We start from the raw sequence: 18701 nt of genomic DNA, 5'->3' as shown, positions 1-18701 counted from the left end.
GGGATCTCCTCGTGGGCACTGGCCAGGTGCAACTTTCCTCAGTGGAAATCTGTCCGTTTGGCCTTCTTCTGGTCTAATTCCAGAGCCTCAGGGGTTCTCTGCTTATCTTAGCTCATCCCTAGGCATTGGGGTCCAGGACGCTCCCAGAGCATCAAACTTGGTGGTAAGTTGTGGGGAGAGGGGGCACCTCTGGCTCCAAACAGCCCGGTGGGCTGGTCACATCCCAGCTCAGGACTGGGGTCTCTCCCAGTTGCAGCATGCTCCGTCACGGGCCTAATGGGACAGTCAGCACAATGGTGGCACCTGGAGAGGCCACAGAATTCCTAAGACTGTGACTTCCAGGGCCGATGGACGGGGTTTCCTCTCTGCACCTGTGGCTGGTGACCTGGATGTCTGGCGGCCTGGGACAGCTGGCTGGGCCCTCAGCCCTGGGGCCGGGCCCGGTGCCTGCTCTCCATCAGCCAGGAGGGGTTTCGGGGCCACACTCGACCAGCAATAACAGAAAAGTAGCCGTTTGCTTGTAATTTACGTTTGAAAAATCCAGTTGACTCGAGGCTGGCCCTGTAATGCCCTGTAATGCGGCCCCTCTCTATTGCTCGCATTCTCACCCTAAGCGGGAGATCGCGATGATGACAGTAATAATTACTAACTAGTATTTACAGGGCACTCGCTGTGTACCTGGTGCTATGCCGAGTGCTCCATCTATAGGGTCTTTGCTAGTCCTCCGGCAACCCTGCGAGGCGGCGGCTGCTCTGACTTCCATTCTTCAGATGGGACTACTGAGGTCCTGAGACATTGCCCTTGCCTGTGCTCACTAACTGCTAAGGGTTTGAACCCAGTGATGTCTGACCTCAGGCCCTGTCTGTGACTAGGCAGAGTCCAGCCCACCCCGGGAACCATCCCTGACCTGGCGCCCATGAGTGAGTGTTGCACCTGGAACAGTCTTGTGGGTCTGGATGGAAGGGCAGGTGCAAGCCGCAAGCCTTGTTCTTTGGGCAGCACCCGAGTCCCTCCGTGCTGGAGGGCCTCCCCTCTCCACTGCCTCTCCTTCCAGGAGCTCCTGGAATACTGTCTCCCCCACCTTCTTCCCCCAGGACGTGATGAGTCATGTCCCGCACCACGGGGTTTCGGGATCTGCTCTTGGAGGCCAGCTGACAAGTTCCTGTTCTCAGGTTGGGGAACCAAGGCTCATTGGCTTTACAAAACAACAAAGCCACATCCAAGCCGCTTCAGTCCTATGGGGCAGGGGTGTGAGGAAGCCAGCCTCCCTTCCCACCCCTACCTGAGCCTCAAACCACTGTCTCCTTCAGGCCTCCTCAGAAATTGCTCATTCCGGTTTATGTGGGGAAACTGAGGCTGCTCTCCCTGCAGCCTCCATCTCAGAGAGCCCTAGGGAGGCCTCTGGCCCCCCATCTCTGTGGCCTGGGGAGGGGAGAGAGGAAATAGAACTGGGAGATATTTGTTTCTTCTCAACAAAGCAACTCATTTCTTTAGGCAAATGAGCTGGGGAGGGAAGGGCACCGCTGGAGCCCAGCAGTGATTAATGAGAAAGGAAATGAGCGGCCGGCATGAGGGGGCAGGGGTGAGGCAGCGGGAGCCGGTGGGCTCCGTGCTGGCAGGACGAGGAGCTGAGCTCAGGCTGTGCCCGGAGTGGGCCCGGAGGAGGAGGACGAGGGCAGCCGGCCTGGCCTTGGGGAGCAGACGGCTCTGCTGGGGAGGCGAGCCTGGGGCACACAGGAGTGAGGTTGAAAAGACACAGAGGTCACTCAGGAAAGCAGGGGGTTGCTGTCTGGCTCCGCCTGCGTCATGAATCAACCCAGGAGTGTCCCTTCCAGCATCCCCTGGCTGCACACCCGCCCCACCCCCCGATGCTCAGGCCACCCTGCCTCTCCCCGGGGTCCTACCTCATCTGGGCCATTCCCTCACCCTCACATCTGGCTCGGCCTCATTCGACACCATCAGACTAGTCTAACCCCAGTCCCTCACAGCTACGTCCACTGATGGATCATGCTAGAAGGATAATGGACACAGGGCTCATCAGGATGAAGTAAGAACATGGGACGGTTCTGTTAGAGCAGTGGGTTCTCGTGGGCAAAGATAAATGCCTTGGCTCTTCGCAGGCCCCGTGAAGGGTTTGACTGGAGTTCTGGGTGCTGCTCTCAGCTCCTACCCTGCTTGGGTCCATGTCACAAATGCCACAGCAGAGGGACCCTTGAGTTTAATACCTCAGACCTAGACCGGGGGCCAGAGACTGTGACTTGTCCCCAGCCACGCCCATTGGTGGTGGGGATGGGGCTAGATTTGACCTCCTGATTCCTGCCAGGGCTCTTCGCAGATCCCCTTAGAGCGCCCCCTTCAGCACACGGTGACAGCCTGCAGAATTCTCGGCCCCTTAGGGCCACCTTCCTCCCCCAGGGCTATGGTGTCTGACGGGTGGGTGTCTGCTGGGGTGCCCCTTACAGGATGGCCCTTTGGCTCCAACTCAGATTTCCGCTCCTCCCTCCCTAGCGCACTGGGTTTCTTCTCTAGTTCTTTGTGGCGCCCTGGCCCTTTGGGGTTAAATCTGGCAGCTCCTCCCTCCCTCCCCACTAATGACACGCTTGCCTCTCCACGTGATGGGACGCTGGCTAAGAATAGAGTTTGCCGCTCTCAGGCTCCGCTCAGCAAAGCTGCCACGACACAAGGGTTTTCTGTCTGCCGTTCCATGGGGCTCCAGGCCCAGGACCCTGGGGCCTCCTCTTCGGCCCCAGCACGCCAGGTGGCAGAGGGCCAGCACCCCGCTAGCCTCTCTGAGGCCCAAACAGGGTCCAAGAAGAGGAGCCCAGGGACACTCACTGCCCAGGAAAGCCCTGTGGCTCTGACTGTTTCCCAGGCACTGTCGAGGGGCCCCCAGGCGGGTGAGTACTGTCTGATACCCGCGTCCACTGGATCTTCACCCAACACATTTCACAGCAGAGTGACTGAGTCAGACAGGGCAGGGGGCTTGTCTGACGTGTCACAGCTTCTAAGTGCAGGAACCCAGATATGAACCCAGGGCCCCCTTCTGTTCAGGCAACACCCCCAGGATGACACGAGATCCCCTATCCCACCAGGAAACATAGCCTTCTTACTGCCTTGCTCACCCTAGCCCCAGCCGGTGGCTCCAAGCGAAAAACAGACTTGACACCAAGAGCAGAGAAACACTGCCCGAGACGAGGCTAATAATGATGGCGGCGGGGGCTGGTGACATGTGCTAGAGGCAGTCAGGAGCACGAATCATAGTGACCGAATGCCCAGGTTCCAACCCCAGCTCCACCCACTTACAGCCCTTCGACATTGGGAGCGTTGTGCTAACCACTCTGCGCCTCAATGTACTCATCTGTAAAATGGGAACATCGTAGGTTGTATTAACAGGGTTATCACCCTGAAAATGCTGAGAAGGGTACGTGGCCTGTAGTGAGAGCCCCCAGGACTGCTTGCTCCAGTGGTGCTTGCCAGGCAGGACAGGATGCGAGGTCACTGTGTGCTTGTGGTATGCAGGAGGGGGCCTTGCCATGAGCAGAAGAGCCTCCTTCCCTGGGCAGACGTCCTGGACACCTGGGCCGTACCAGCCTGTAGTGTATGTGTGTACGTGTGTGTGCACGTGTGTGTGCACGTGTGCGTGTGCCTATAAACACGTTCGACAGTTAGATTTCCAGACCCGGAAGGGAGCCACAGGTCATACGCTATCCCCCACCACTGCCACTCCCAGGTCTGAAATCCCCTCCACAGTGTCACTGACCTCTGCTTCCCCAGGCCTTGCCCACCTGCGTCCTGTGACAAGGAATGCATTTTCCCCAAAGGCAGCCTGCCACCTTGTGAAAAGTTCTATCAGAATCGCTTCCCTACACCTTCCCCTCCCCCGCTTCACCATGGGGGCACCAAGTCAACATAAGCCTCCTGGAAAGAACGGAGGAGTGTGGCTGCAGCCCCCTCCCTTTCCAGGGGACCTGTCCCGGACCACCCCAGGCCACTGAGCTGCCCCTCCTCTATCTTCTCCGCCGTGGATAACATTTCTGTTTCTCTTCAGGCCTCTTGTCATATGGGTCCTGTCTCCCCTACTAGACAGGAACCTTATGAGGACAGAGGCTGCTTCTTTGTCACCCCCGACTCTGAATGAGATGATAGAGAGCACTTAGAACAATGGCCCATGGGATGTAGATGTTAGCTACTGTCAAAAGAAATGCCATCACTGTTATCAGCACTGTCACGATCGCTCTCACCATCACCATCCACCATGATCTCACCCTTGGCATAAGGGAGCAAACCACACAGGAACCTTCTATCGCCAGGTGGGCAATAGCAGAGCAAAGAGTTATGGGGCCCCTACCACATGCCCTGTATTGTACTAAGCATGTTAAGTGTGATAAACCTGTTAATCCTTGCGAGCTATCATGCTCCCATTTTACAGATGAGGGAACTAGGGCACAGAGCTGGAAAACAGCTCCGCCAAGTTTGCACAGCTGGAAGGGACAGAGCCAGGATTTGCATCCGGGCAGCGTGTCACCAGTCCATGCTCCTAACTGCCTGTCTCCTTGCTATGTCAGGCGCTCAGTGAGAAAGCTTTGACCTTTGGGGCTACGTCTGAAAGCAAGACCAAGGTGCATCCTTGGGATCCGTTCTCTAATCCTGAGCCTCCCAGGGCTGGACAAAGAGTTCAGCTGTCATCAGCCTGTCCCCTGTCCCCAAGCCTGGGAGAAGTCCTTGAAGTCCAGTGAGCCCTTGAACACGGTGATTTTGTCATGCTTTCCCTGTCCTCCTGGGGAGGGATACGAGGGAGGGCCTGCCACGAGCAGGAACACGTCAATGTCGCTCTGCAGTGAGGGACATTCAGACCTCCCCGAGAAGTCAGAGGCAGCCCAGCTCTGGAGACATGTTCTCCCATCATGAGTGACAGCACGCACGGTGCCCGCAGCCACAGCTCCGTGGGCTGCCTGGCCGCCGGTGAGCGCACACGCACGCCGCACGTGCGCATGATATTAAAGTCATATTTTTGGTTGCTGGGAAGGCGCGGTTGTCACTTCCTCTGCCCTAGGCAACCCGCTGGCCCAGCTCCCCTTCCACTTCCCCGCCCACCGCGGAGTGCCATCCGTTTGTATTTATATAGATAAATCGGCCCGGCTAATTAAAGTTCTCTTGCTGGAGAGTGAGGGAATTAATAAAAGAACTTGGAATGGAGCCGATGGAAAGCTGGGGCGCTCAGAGCCCGAGCCAGAACCCGCAGCAGCAAAGGAGGCCAGAGGGTCCAGCAGGCAGGGCCGCGTGAGCCTGCCCCAGCCTCCCTCGGGGAGCCGGGGGCACTCTGGGCCCCAGCAATGAGGGCGCTGGCAGGAGCCCTTGCGCTGTGCGTTTCGTGCTATGATACTACACACACGCACCTTCTCTTGACCTTCGGATGCGTGGCTGCAGCCCTAGGCTCCGAGGCTGCGGGGAGACGGGCAGTTAGAAGCAGACAGTGGCAAGCTGCTCGGCCTCAAATTCTAGCTCTGCCATGTTTATTGTGCAGCTCTGTGTCTCAGTTTACTCATCTGTAAAATGGGATCGTCATAGGTTTCGAGAATGAACAGGGTGATCACACGTAAATTGTTCAGAACAGTAGCTGGCAGGGGATAAGGGCCCCGTAACTCTTTGCTCTGTTATTGCTTGGTTGGCAGAATGAGGGCACAGGACGCGAGGGTGCTGTGTGGTTGTGCTCCGAGAGGGGCCTTGCCATGAGCTGAAGAGCCTCATTTCCTGATCTCCCTGGACGCCCGCTCAGTGCCAGCCCGCAGGCTGCCTTGTCTGGTCTCCACCCCCCACACCCCCCACCCCCACTCCAAGCGGAGGCCCAGAGGCCACCTTGATTGCGGTCCTCCCACCCAGGCTCAGCTCGGCCGGTGCCCTCGGGCTCCAGGATGGGCTGTTTCCTCCTGCTGTCCCAGTCCCTGCCCGAGGCCCAGGGACTTGCCTGAGAGATAAGTTCTGATGAAGCCCGCAGCTGGGAATCAGGGTCAGCTGTGGCACCCTACGATGGGGCAGGCCTGGGGCTGTCCGGATGGGGCTCCATCCTATCTCCCAGCCTCTTCCCACCACTCCGGCCTTGAAGACCCCTACCCTTGGGCCAAGCTGGAAGAACAGGCCACCAACTTCTCCTGGAGGTGAAGGCAGCCGTGAATTGTATCCTTCATGACCCCTCCCCTTCCATTTTCCTGAGCCTCTTGTCACATAAGGCACAGAGCCGTTGGTGCTGGGAGAACAGCATGGCCCCCGCTCTGCTACCACAGGCCTATGGGACCTGGGCCATGTCCACATGGCTGGACTCTTCTCCATATGCAGCCTTGTAGCTCAGCCTGCTGGGACACTGACACAGCCCCCTCAAAGCAAAGAGGGAAGAGCCCCCATCACAGGCCTGGACCTATGTGTCCAGAGGAGCTAAGTGGTTCTGGGAGGACTCGGCTCTGTGAAATCTTGGACTCGAGCTTGGATTTCTCCTAAAGTGCCCAGAGGCTTTCTCAGCCCCAGAGGGGGAGAATGATGTAGGCCAAGTTTCTGATCTCCTGGGTGGGCAGCTGGGTGGGCACCTTCTACCAGAGCCCAGCCCCCTCCCCAGCAGCCAGCACGGTCTTCCTAGGCCGTTTCAGCTCAAAAGTCCCCTTCTCCAAGAATCTGTCCCTGACCACCAGGCCAGAAACAGCCACCCTGCGCGACTCCCCACGCCATTGGCTTTTTATTTTTGTCTTCATAGCACTCGTCTTTGTCTAACACTTCTTCTCCGTTTGGTTATGATTTTGTTGTCTGTTTCTTCCAACTAGAAAGCAAGCTCCTCGTCTGTTCATGGCTTATCTCCAGCACCTGGCACCCATCGAATGTTTTTAAATGAGTAAGTGAATGACCGGGTGCGTGGACATGTGGCGACGGTCACTGCCGCAGCCTGCGGGGGGGTGGCGGTCAGGCCAGCTGGGCTGAGGCCAGGGCACCCTGAGGAAACAGCTGGGCTTGTTGGAGCCAGAAGCCCCCGGGCGGCATCTCCTGTTTGTCAGCCTGTGCGGGTGGAACGGTGTGGCCCCTGAGCCCTTCGTGAGGAGGGGAGCAGAGGGAGGGCAGCCCAAGGAGGAAGGATGAGTTAGATATAAGTTAGGGACAATGACAATGCGAGGGCCACAGGAAGAAACAGAGGGGGAGAGGAAAGGTCTAACAATATGTAGGACCATCACTCATTGGCAGGAGAGCCCCTGTCCAGGTGTCTCTCTGGGGCTGGCTCATCCTTCCTGTTCTCTCTCAGCACAGTGACGCCAGGAAAGCCCCTCCGGACCAGCCCTGGGGCCCTCCGCCCTGGAGATGTCATCTGGAAACCCATGGAGCTTATCTGGGCCTCCCTTCATTGTGCCTGGGCTGGAGTAAGGCCCGGAGAGGGCCAGGGACTTGCCCGAGGTCACAGAGCAGAAGGGGCCAGACGCCCCGTCTCCTGGCTCCCTGGGCAGGGCTCTCCCCACGTCCTGGCCTGTTGCAGGGGTGTGCACATCCACACCCCACCCCTCCTCACAAGCCCTGCGCACCGGCAGCCCCAACAGAGCCTCATTTGGGCGTCAGCCACCTATTTCTAGGCTGTGCTGGCTGTCCAGGGCCTGGTGTCTGAGCGTCAAAGCCTAAAAATAAAAAGACAGATTGTCCACTTCGGCTGTAATTACCGCTTAAAAAGACCCAGTGGGGAGAAAAAGAGAGAGAGGGGAGGAATAAAGAGAAAACCTCGGAGCTGAGCATCTATCAGAGGCAGGCAGGCGCGGGAGGGAAGGTCTACGGGCACGTCCGTGGGGCTCTCAGGCCTCCTGCCCCCCACCTCCCCCTCCGCTCAGCCGTCCATTGGGCCCGAGCCCCAGCAGACAAGATGGAGACAGGGCAGACCACGGGGGCCCTGGGTCGGCTCAGCTGCTCCCAGCTGCATAACCACACCGAACGGCAGGCTTCTTCTGCGACTTGGTTTTCTCACAAGTACGCGGGGTTATGCATTCGCTCAACAGATACGCAGTGAGTGCCTACTGTGTGCTGGAGATGCAACTGGAGACGACTGTGCCCGTGGAACGCACATCTGGGCCAGATGCTGCTGGACACTAAGGAAGATGAGGAAAGCAGTGGGCTGGCTGGGGGTCACAGGAGACCTCGACAAGAGCCAAGCTTTCCTTGCATTGGGGGGGCGGGATGGGGCGGGGGGCAGGGGAGACAGAGGCTGGAGACCGCTGTGTGACACACTTGCCATTCTGACAGCTGAAGGGGGCAGGGAGGGGGGACAATGGAGTTGCGCCGCCGTGGGGGGAGCTAAAGCACGTGGGGAGGCTCACGGATGAGCGATGCCTCTGACAAGGATCCCTGGGGCCTGGGAGAGGGCAGAGCTGGGAGTGGCTGCTGCGAGGTCCACGAGCCACGGACGGTGGGACGCCGTGAAGCGCTGTGGCCGGAGGGGTGGAGATGAGCATCTTTGGGGCTGGCATGGAGCCATGTGGCACCCACTGCGTGCAGGGGTCCCCAGTGGAGGTGGCTGGCAGCTGGGACGGAAGGTGGGCCCACCCAGGATGCAGGCCGCCCTGCTGGGACCTGGGGGGCTGAGGGGCTGGGGCCAGCAGAAAGGGCAGAGCCGAGGTGAGGAGGGCAGAGGTGGGGACGCTCTGGGGCCAGGGGATGGGGAGCCCAAGTGGAAGTGAGTCGGGCCTGGAACAGAGCCTCAGGACCACGTCTTACTGTGGACCTGGGGGAAGTGCCCTGGGCTTGGTGCTCCTGACCCGGCCCTATTTCTCCCCTCCCTCTCTGCCTTGGATGGCGTCTCCTCCGTGGGTCCAGCTTCTATGGGACATGTCCACAAGGCCCAGCTCCTCCCTGGTTTCCAGCCTCGGGTGGCAGCGGCCTCATGCCATTGTGAATGCCGACCCCCAGGCAGCACTTCGCAGCTCCTCCACCACCTGGGAAACCAATTCCCGGCACTTGACCCCCTGTCGTCAGTACCTGAGGGCCCTCCTCCTCTAGTTAGAGGCTGGCTGATAGGGCAAGCTCTCAGCGCCCCCTCACCTGTAAAATGCAGGCACTAACCCACTCGGAGCTCTCATGAGGACGAAGTGGCGTCACGAATACACCCGGCAGCACGGGCCCACGTTCACAAAGCAGCAACAGGTGGCTACGGGAGGAAGTCAGAAGCTCGATGATCCTTCACTCTACACGCTTCCGTAGCTGCTGCTCTGTGCCGGGTGCCAGGGACCCTCTCAACCCATACCTGGCCCCCGGAAGAGCAGACAGACTTGGAGTGGCAGGGCAGGGGCCATGGGACCCGGGGCCTAACCTAGGCTCCGGGCTGCGCTGGACTGAGGTCTTCCGGGGGACGCCACACCTGAGCTGACCTCGCCTGAGTGATGGGAAGACAGGCTCTGCGCCCCCGGAGAGTGGGAACCTTGCGTCCTGCGCTGGGGCCTCAGCCCAGCACCAGAATGCTGACATCAAAGATCTCAGGGCTGCCCTTCTCCCAGAGCTCCCCCAGGCCCGGTGCAGGCCAAGCTGCACGCCTCCCAATCCCCCCAGTGGCCCTAGGAGCAGGTGCTGCGGCAGCCCTCTTCTCCAGTCGACCAGATGGGGAAACAGCGCTCAGGAACTATGATAGCCAGGCCCTGGGATTAGGAGGCAGATGGGGGGGATGCGGTGGAGTTTGCTTCCGGAAGGGTAGACTCCTTTGTTCAAACGGCATCAAGAACGGTGTGCTGCAGGGTGTCAGGTGCGATGTGCTCTGGACAAGTCCAGAGTAACATTCGCCCGCAGCTGTCGCACATGGCACACCTTGGCCTTGGGCTCACACAGCCTGCAGGAGGGAGGGGACCGCCCCGCAGCAGGCCAGGCTGAAAGGGCTCCAGTGGGGGAAGGAGGCAGAGCCATCCAGTGAGCAGAGAGATCCAGAGCCTGCCCTTGGGTCTTGGGGATCCGACAGCAAGAAGGCAGGCTGGAGCTACCAGGAGCCAAGCCCGCAGGGGTGCCCCCAACCCACTTACCCCACTGTTTGCTCCTAAACCCACCTGTGGTGGCCAGAGGCCCAGCAGAGCCAGAGGCCCACCCAGGGCTTGACCCTGCACGGACAAATTCTGGAAACCCCACAACCTTGGAGGTTGGTCAAATACCAGGAACAAAACAACTCCCTCTTGGAGCCTCAGGGCATTTGAGATGTTATCCTTGTGGTTTTCTGTTCATGATTTTCATTAAAAATAAACAGCGTTCAATAAGAGCATTCGACACAGTGTGGCTCCCCCGGGGCCTCAATCTCCTCACCTGTGGAAAGGGCCTATTAGTTCTCCCTCTTGCCTTCTCCGCAGGGGTGCTGAAAGGGGCAGATGAGAGCAGATGCGGGAAAGGAGGGCGGGTTACTGACCATGTGGGGCCAGGGTGCACTTCCATTCCGTTCTCAAAGGCACGCTTGGGTCATCTGTGTACCCTCCCTTCTCAGATCCCCCCAGAACTGCAGTGAGGGAAGTTGAATGCAAGTCACCAGCTTTCTTTGGCCTCAGTTTCCCATTTGGGCTCTGGAGAGAGGACCCGGTCTCTATTTGCCCAGACACAGCTGGAACTTAATAATGGGTGCAGAGGAAGAAAACAAGAGGAGCTTAGCAGGAGGCTGGTAGGTTTATTTCATATTCATAACATGAGTGCTTCCTCCAGAGTCGGGCAGGGCGACAGTGCGGGGGCTGGGGGCCCCTTCCCACTGCCCAGAGGGAGAGACGCTTTTGCTATAAGCAGAGCCCGACTGCAGCAAAGCCTGCACACCCTCCCCTCCTCCCCCCTCCTCAGCTAAGCAGCCCCCTTCCAGCAGGGGCAGCTGAGGACAACCCGTGCCCCTGTCCCCAGACCCCCACAGCTCCACCTTGTGATGGCTGGGCTGGGCCCACAGGGTCAAGAGGGATGTTCTCAGAGCCCCCGATGTCTGATTGCCCCGGATCCGGCCCACCCTCATGCAGACTTGCTCCTCCGGGCTGTCCCTGTCCTGTGGCCCCGTCCCCAGCAGGGCCACCCCACCCTTGTCACGTACGAGGCTTTGAGAGCTGCAGTGCCCTCAGAGGTTATGGACCCCCACCCCTGCATGTCTGGAGCAGCCGTGGAGCCAGCCTGGGCTTTCCTTCCAAGTTTCTCCTCTTTTCCTGCTGCTTCTGCAAGTCCAGCCCTGGGTCACCTTCCAGGAGCCACGGCTACTGTTGTTTAGACAAGCACTTCCAATGTCACCCACTGTGTAAGTGGGTAATGATGAAAGCACGGTGACACCCCCTGCCATTTCCGGCACACTTACGTGCTAAGTGCCCCCTTAGCTCTCGGCGCACGGTGTCTCATTTAACCCTCAGCACCCTGGGAACAGGTCCTATTATTAGTCCCATTCCGCAGGTGGGGACGTAGAGGCTCTGGGAGATGAAATCATTTGGCCATGGGACACAACAAGTAAGTGATCTAGCCAGGGTTCCAGCCCACGTCTGCCGGCCCCCATGACACCACACTGCACAGCCAGGGCATCGGGAAGCCAGGGCTGGGTCCTCATCTTCCTCAATAACCACTTGGAGAAGCACGTGCTCCGTGCAGCCTAACACCAGACCCTGGAGTTACAGATGAATAAAACCCAGTCCCGCAAAGTCTCAAGGGACATCAGAGTCTCGGCCGGGCCAGATAGGCTTGGTTCGGGACAAAGAACCATGTGGTTAACCTTTAACATGTCACTTCATGGGTCCCTCCCCCTCCCCCACCTGTGAAATGGGCCTCAGAGGTTTGAGCTAATGAGCTAACGTCTGGGACCCGGCTCTGGAAAGTGTGTTAAGTGCTCTGCGTGCGAGGCCCCATTAAAGCCATTATCTGGCCGGGCATCACTCGGCACGCAGACTCCAAATGACCACAGATGGGCACTCCGCCGCCAGGGGCTGTGGCTGCAGGACAGGGGCACCCTCCCCTTTCAAAACAGCTCTCAGTTGGGGGCGCAGTCCCTGACAGGTCTCAGGTAAAGCTCCCCAGCCCCAGCCCCAGCCCCCACGAGGCAGCGAGGAAGGGGGTGCGTCTGGGTTCAGGCCCGTCCAATTGCTTCACTAATGCCCTCTAATGGGCCCATTTAGCCGCCCTGTCTCGGCTGTCACCACAGCAGCTAACTGCTTCTGCTCCAGCCCCATGCGGGCCTCTGCCATCAGCCGGCATCAGCTGCCGCAGCCGACACCATCCTGCCCATCCCAGCTCCGGAGGCCCAGGCACTCGCTCAGCCAGTGATGAGCCCCCCAAGCCCCCATATTCTTGCATCGTTGCCGTTCCCACCCTTCACTGATCACATTCAAGGGGCAGAAAGGGAAGCAGAGTGGAGTGAGGGGCTGCTGCTGGGGGCAATAGGCACAGAGCTCTTGGCAGGCAGGGGTGAGGGGAGAAGTCTCAGGGGTCCTGAGGAGGAACGAAGGTCATGTCCTAACCTCCCACCCTGGACTCCTGCAGGGTCCTCCCAGAGCCAACTCTGAGACAAGGATTTGAGGGCAAGGGATTTTTTTTTTTTTTTTTTTTTTTTGAGATGAGCCCAGAAGTGCTGTGAGAAGGATAGAGGGAGGCAGGAAGGGGAGGAGAGTCACCACGAAGCAGGGGACTACCCTGGGCAACTCGGGGTCCCTCTGACACTGTGTGGAATGCACCTGGGATTTTCTCCCGAGGGGCGAGGGGGTTGGGATGGGTTTGGGCAGCGCAGTGGCAAGACAGAGACCCAACAGCAGACGCAGGGAGCCAACTGCGTGAGTGGGGACTCCAGGGAAGTCAGTGGGATGGCCCTGCTACAGCCCCGCCCCCCAACACCGGCCTTCTGTACAACTTCTGGGGTAGCCTCCGAACTTGTAGGAACCAACCATGAGCCAAGGCCACCAGCCCTGCTCTCTGGCTGCGACCAAAGAGTCCCAGCCCCCAAATCCAGGGAGATGATGGCACCATGAAGCGCCAAGCTGCCCTCGTCCCTGGGCCCTCCTTCAGTCTGTCCCCTCTGCTGGATGACGTCCTCCCCAATCCCCACCCCTTGCTCTGGGCTCTGTTCCACCTGTGTCCTCACAGGGCCAGTAAGAAGACTCAGTGGGACCCCCTGGCACCAGGGGACCTGAGGTTCCATCTGGGGGGGGGCGTGGCAAAGGCACATGGACCGGCTCCCGGTTGGGACAGTCCCAGGAGCCACCCTGTATGAGGGACGCCATGGTCAGTGCTTGGGCCCCCGGTGCAGCGGGATTTATTGTCTGACTGCATGGATGGCAAACTTCTCAGACTCCTCTTTCTGCTCGCCCCATCTGTTGCTTGTTCTTGGGATTCTGGCTGCACTTTGTCCTCTTCTCACTGTCTCTTGCCCTCTCCCTTGGCAAGGGTTGTACCCCAAGGCTTCCCCATCCCTCATGTGTGCCTCTGAAGCTTCTGTCCGCAGCTCAGGCCTCTCTCTTTAGCTTTAGACCCCGTATATTTGGTGACGGGCGGAGGTCCCTCGGAACCTCAAACCCAACCAGTCCCAAAGTGACCAAGCTTCTCCCTGTCTGGAACCCTCTAATTTCATGTGCCATTCATCTGTTACCCAAAGTGAGTCCTAGGGGCCAACCTTGACTTTCCCATCTGCTCACAGCCAAGCAAGCATGAAGTGCATATTTCACCTGTTCAACGTCTGCCCTCTGTTGTCATAGCCACGGCCACACCCCTGGGGCAGGTTCTTGCCACCTCCACCTGCATGAATGCCAGCTAGCTCCAGCCTTGCCCCCGATCTCATCCCCTTGGGCCCATGGGCACTCCAGAGCTAAAGAGATCTTTCCAGAACATTGGCCCACTTATGCCACCTTCTTATTTAAAACCCGTTGATGCCATCCATTGACTGAGGGTGAAGTTCAAGCTCCACGCTGTGGCCTGGAAGTCTCTGTAGCCTCCTTCTCCCCTCCTGTCTCTAACTCAGGGCTCCTGCCGTACACAACATCTTCCTTTCTCTGAGTGGGTGGTGTGTCCTCTCCCCTACAGGCCTTTGCATATGTGGTTTCCTTCCCTTCAACCTTGGGGCACCAGGCTTCCAACAACCCCTCAGATCCTAATGCACGGTCAGCCGTGCGTACGTGTGCAACAGATATTAAGAAATGTCTATTTAATGAATGTCAAATGAGAGCATGCAAGAGTAGATAGGAGGACAGGCTCTAGAATCAGACAGACAGGGATTCCAACAGGACAGATCCTGGCCCTTCCCATACCAGCTCTGCCAACTTGGACAAGCGGGTCTCCATGGCCTTGCGTAAGATGGGACAGGTAATGTTCACCTTTTGGGGTGCTTGTGAGGCTCAGACGAGAAGATCCAGATCCTTCGGCACCATGTCAGCACAGAGTAAGGGCAGCTGTGATTGGCATCACCTCCTGGCCCAGCCCCCTCCCTGGCCACGGGGAAACAGGGCTGCCCTCTCCCCTCTCCCCTTGGCCTGACAGACCCCTTCCCTCCCAGCAGCCGGGTGGATCTGACCGTCGCACAGCCTCAGCATGAGGACAGCAGGGAGGACCAACTGTCCTGCCCCCTCACCCCAACAGAGGGCCAGCAAGGGCTGTAGGAGGGCGGGCCAAGCAAGGAGAAGCTCTGCCTGCCGCCTCAGGCCGGTTGCACAGGTTCGCAAGGACGCAACGCAGGGGATGAACGCAAGCACTTCTTCTTGCATTGTGCTGATGTGTCTGGTAGTGACAGTCCTGGGGATGGAGCTGATGTGTTCTGACAACCCCTTCGCTCCTGGAGTCCTGGGAACAAGGGTGTTGAGCGTGTGAGGGCTTGCCAGCTCTTGGAACACCCCTCGCCCTCCCGAGAGGGACAAATTGGTTTGAATGTTGACTGCGAGGGGACCTTCTAGGATAGACCAGGCTCCACTGCCCCCTCCACCCTCCACCCCCCACCTCTGTCCCTAGGGTGGCTACTGCGCCAGGCTGGCCCTCGGGCTCAGCACTGGGATGTGAGGAAGACTGAAGAGCCTGGCAATCACTTGCCACCACCACCCCCCTGCCCCCAACGTTGCAGAGGCCCAGAGAGACAAAGGATTGGCCTGGGTCCTGCTGCAAGGTCACAGACTAGCCCAGGTATGCAGATTCCCCAGGCCAGGGGCACAGACGGCCATCTGGGGACAGCATGGAGGTCCCAAACCAGACTCACCCCAAGGGTCCCCTAAGCCCACCTGCTTTCCACTGCCCCATGTTCTGGTGACATCATACCAGGGCCACCCAACTTGAAGAACCCCTGGGGCAGGGCCAGGCTCCAACTAGCCCAGGCCCTGTGGTCCTGAAGCAAAAACAACCTCCAACACCCTATCCTCACCGATGGCCAAGTCAGTGTCCCCAGGGCCGTATCCTCAGGTCTCACTGGGCAGAGCCTGGCAGGGTTCCCAGGGCGGCCACCCCCCAGGTGCCTGGGCAATGTCTTGCTGCCACAAGAGCCCACCCTGCTCCCAGCTGGGGCCTGAGCAGAACTGTTCTCCTTCGTGGGCCTCGGCCCCCTCCCCTTCCTCACATCCCTCTGAGGCAGATCTTGTCTCTTCGTGCATCAATTATTAATTTGCTCCAGCTACATTAAGCCTGGGTCGGTCTGTTGGCTCCTTTGTCATTCTCCCTGGGGTGGGGGCTGGGACGAAGCAGTGGGTGGGGCTGGAGGAGGCTGGAGCAGACAGCCCAAGAGGAGTCAGGACTTCTTCTGCCCTGCAGACGCCCGAGCACACAAAGCCTGAACTGGATGACTCTTCGAGCTCATCTGCTCTAACAGGTGGGGAAACTAAGGCCTAGGGAGGGCAGGTGCTTGCCAAGGGCACACACCGGTCTGTGCTCGGCTAATCCCGGCGTGGCTCTGATCTTTTCTTTCCTGCTTGCCACCGTCTGTCCTGGGCTCTAGCTGAGCCAATACACCCAGGGATGCCCTCCAAGTCATGAGAGGCCAAGTGGGGTTTGCAAAGCTTTAATGAGTGATGCAGAAAGTGGGGATTGCACCCTGATGCCCAAGAAACAGCCTTCCACCCGAGCATTGTTAAGATGAATGTGTTTTAGGGGTTCCTTCCTACCCCAACTCTCCTGGTCAATAAATTAGGAAACACTTCAAACCATATACCCTCTCACAGAGCCATAACAAGCCTCATGGTGTAAAAAGGCTCTGAGAAGGTCTGCAGGGGAGCCGTGATAGACCTACAGTGCTCCAAATTACTTGCTGGCAGAATGGTCTGAGCTCACCGTGTTCTGCAAACCTCAGGCCTCACTGGGCTTTGTGAAACCTGTGAAGGGACGAGGTGAGATGTCCCCCCCACACACACACCCATACAAGTGGAGCCAGCAAACAGGCAAGTAAAGGAGATGCCTGGGTAATGACCCCAAGGGGAGAGAAGCTGAAAGCACAGGGCTGGGCTCCCTGGTGATGCTCTCCCTGGCTCTGGGGCTTGAGTAAACCACTCAACTCTACAGGCAGGGTGATGATCTGGAAAGTTCTGTGGTTTTAAGGCCCTACACACCTGGTTACAAATCTACCATTAGCTTTACCAACCATAATGACCCCAATAACCAGTTACTGTGTATTGGATCTTCCTAAATGCTCATCTCACACGTTGTCTCATGTAATTTCTATTATTTTTCAGTTGAGGAAGCTGAGACTCAGCAAGGTTTAGTCCCTTGCCCAGTGTCACCCACATCACTGCTCCCAAGTACACGCTGCTAACCGTTACGCTGTCCTGTCTCTAGGAATGAACCAATACGTCTCTCTGGGCCTCGCCTTCCCCAGCTGTCAATGGGGGAATGAGAGGGTTTCATTCTCAGGCTTGTGATGAAGAACGTATGTTCACATGGTGCCTGGTACACAGGAGGAGGCCAGGAAATGGTAGATTCCTTTCATCCTTCTTTTGCATCCTACCCTTAAAAATAAATGAAGTTTTTACCCAGCAAAATGGACTGAGCTTCTTCAGGTCCCCGTGTTGGGAGCGCAGGGGTATGTGAAGAGGGGAGCTGGGGGGTGTCAATTGATCCCCAGGTCTGCAGGCCACAGCTGAGCGCAGCTGGCTCTAAAACAGATTTTTGAGATCCCTTTCTCCTCCCCATGTGCGAAACCAAGTTTTGACACGCGAGTGGTCAGATCGCAATAAATATCATTGCAATCCGCAGCACGTAATGGTTTATAGATTGTGACTCATAATTCAACTGGTGCCTGGGTCTTCAGCTCTCTCCCCGCCACCAACGCCCCAGCCCGGCAGCCTGCATGAGTCCCTGGTGAAGTCATAAATCGGGAATAAGGGGCGCCCTGCTAACTAAATTCCACTTGTCAGCTTTAAGCTTCCATGCTGTGTGTTAAGTTCACACAAATACCACAAAGCTTATACACACGCATGCGCGCGCACACACACACATACACACACACACACATATATATATATATATTCACGCATATTTTCATATATATAAATAAGCTACCCTGCTGTTTTGCAATTCCCTCAGGACAGAAAAACCTTTTCTGGCAAGAGCCTCATTTTTCCAGCCTTATAGAGGCTGTGGCAAGTAAACCCTTGCCTCCCTCTCCAGCGTCCCTCCCCCCAAATCTAGGACTTTCCTACGGTTTAGTCCAGGAGCCCTGCCCAGTGCAGTCAGAGACACTCACATGAGCTCTAAGGAGGAACTCCCCCAGGCGGGTTACAGCGCCTTCCAGCCGCAGAGAGCCTGAGCAGGGGAGGAAGAGCTCGCGGGCCATCTAGTCCTGCCCCTTTTCCAGCTACTCCAAATGTTTCCAGGCGCCAAAGTGTAGCTGATGGGCTCGAAACAGAAACCAAGGCCTGTCTGAGCCAGGCCTCCAGAAGTGTCCACGCAGAGCGCTGGTAGCTTAGGAGCCCTGGCTAGCCCCCCACCCCTACCCCGTCTCAATCCTGCGCTGGCGTGACCTGGCCTCTCCTGAATGACCCTATGACAGATTCAGAGAGCAAGAATCAGGTATTTTGGCTTTCCTTTTGCATTTGGTTATAAAACCAGGTTTCTCCAATGTTTTGATTCAAGAATGGGCTTTTGTGGGGCAAAGGGGTTGGTGGTGAGGAACCTAGATTTTTTTCACTCATCCGCTTTGTGAACTCAGGAAAGTGGTTTACCTTCTTCGAGCCTTCATTGCCTTATGGCAAAGAGAGGGGAGTAATGGTGGGCCAGGGGCTGGCTGTGTGGGTTCGATGTGGGGGTGCCAAGCACAGAGCCCTGCCCTCAGAGGGGGAGAGAGCCAGTGCCACACGATGAAGCATGTGGTGGCAGGGACAGCTGTCTTGAGGCCCAGGAGAGGGAGGTACCAGTCCCAACCTGGCCCATCAATCCCACCGTCGTGAGGAAGAACCCTGCCTGGGCAGTGGGGAGGGAACAAGGCTGCGTTCATTCTGGGTATGAAAAGTGTCATCAGTAAATGAAGAATCTTGTAATTACCCAGACGTCCCTGGGAGGTTTTGTGAGGCCACAGGCCATGGCTGAGGTCCTAGGGCTGAGGGGCGGGGTGTGGGGGGGGGAGGGCCGCAGGCAAGGTCTGTGGGCCAGGGGCTCTGTGTCACAAGGAGTAGGCTCTGATCCCTGCAGACAGAGCCCCTGACCCAGGGAAAAAGCCACAGGCCATTGGTCTGGGGCTGGAGCTGGGTACCTGGGGCACCTCGTCTGCAATCTGGAGATTGCGCTACAGGCGAGGCTGGACTCAGGGTGCGGGACTG

The 18701-nt window shown here is 58.0% G+C and overlaps 1 long non-coding RNA gene across 1 annotated transcript; it reads left to right on the top strand.

The window, feature by feature from the left end:
• The first annotated feature begins 2640 nt into the window (after positions 1-2640).
• LOC123783120 (uncharacterized) lies at positions 2641-7655 on the top strand. Its single transcript, XR_006777123.2, has 3 exons — positions 2641-2897; positions 6810-6877; positions 7280-7655. It is a non-coding gene; the product is annotated as an uncharacterized LOC123783120 (long non-coding RNA).
• Positions 7656-18701: the final 11046 nt, after the last annotated feature.

This window comes from Ursus americanus, chromosome 6, assembly GCF_024610735.1.
Source record: "Ursus americanus isolate L20-20 chromosome 6, mUrsAme1.1.p, whole genome shotgun sequence".
In the NCBI taxonomy this organism is placed as follows: Eukaryota; Metazoa; Chordata; class Mammalia; order Carnivora; family Ursidae; genus Ursus; species Ursus americanus.
The sequence above is the reverse complement of the archived record's forward strand: the minus strand, read 5'-3'. Positions and strand labels throughout refer to the sequence as shown.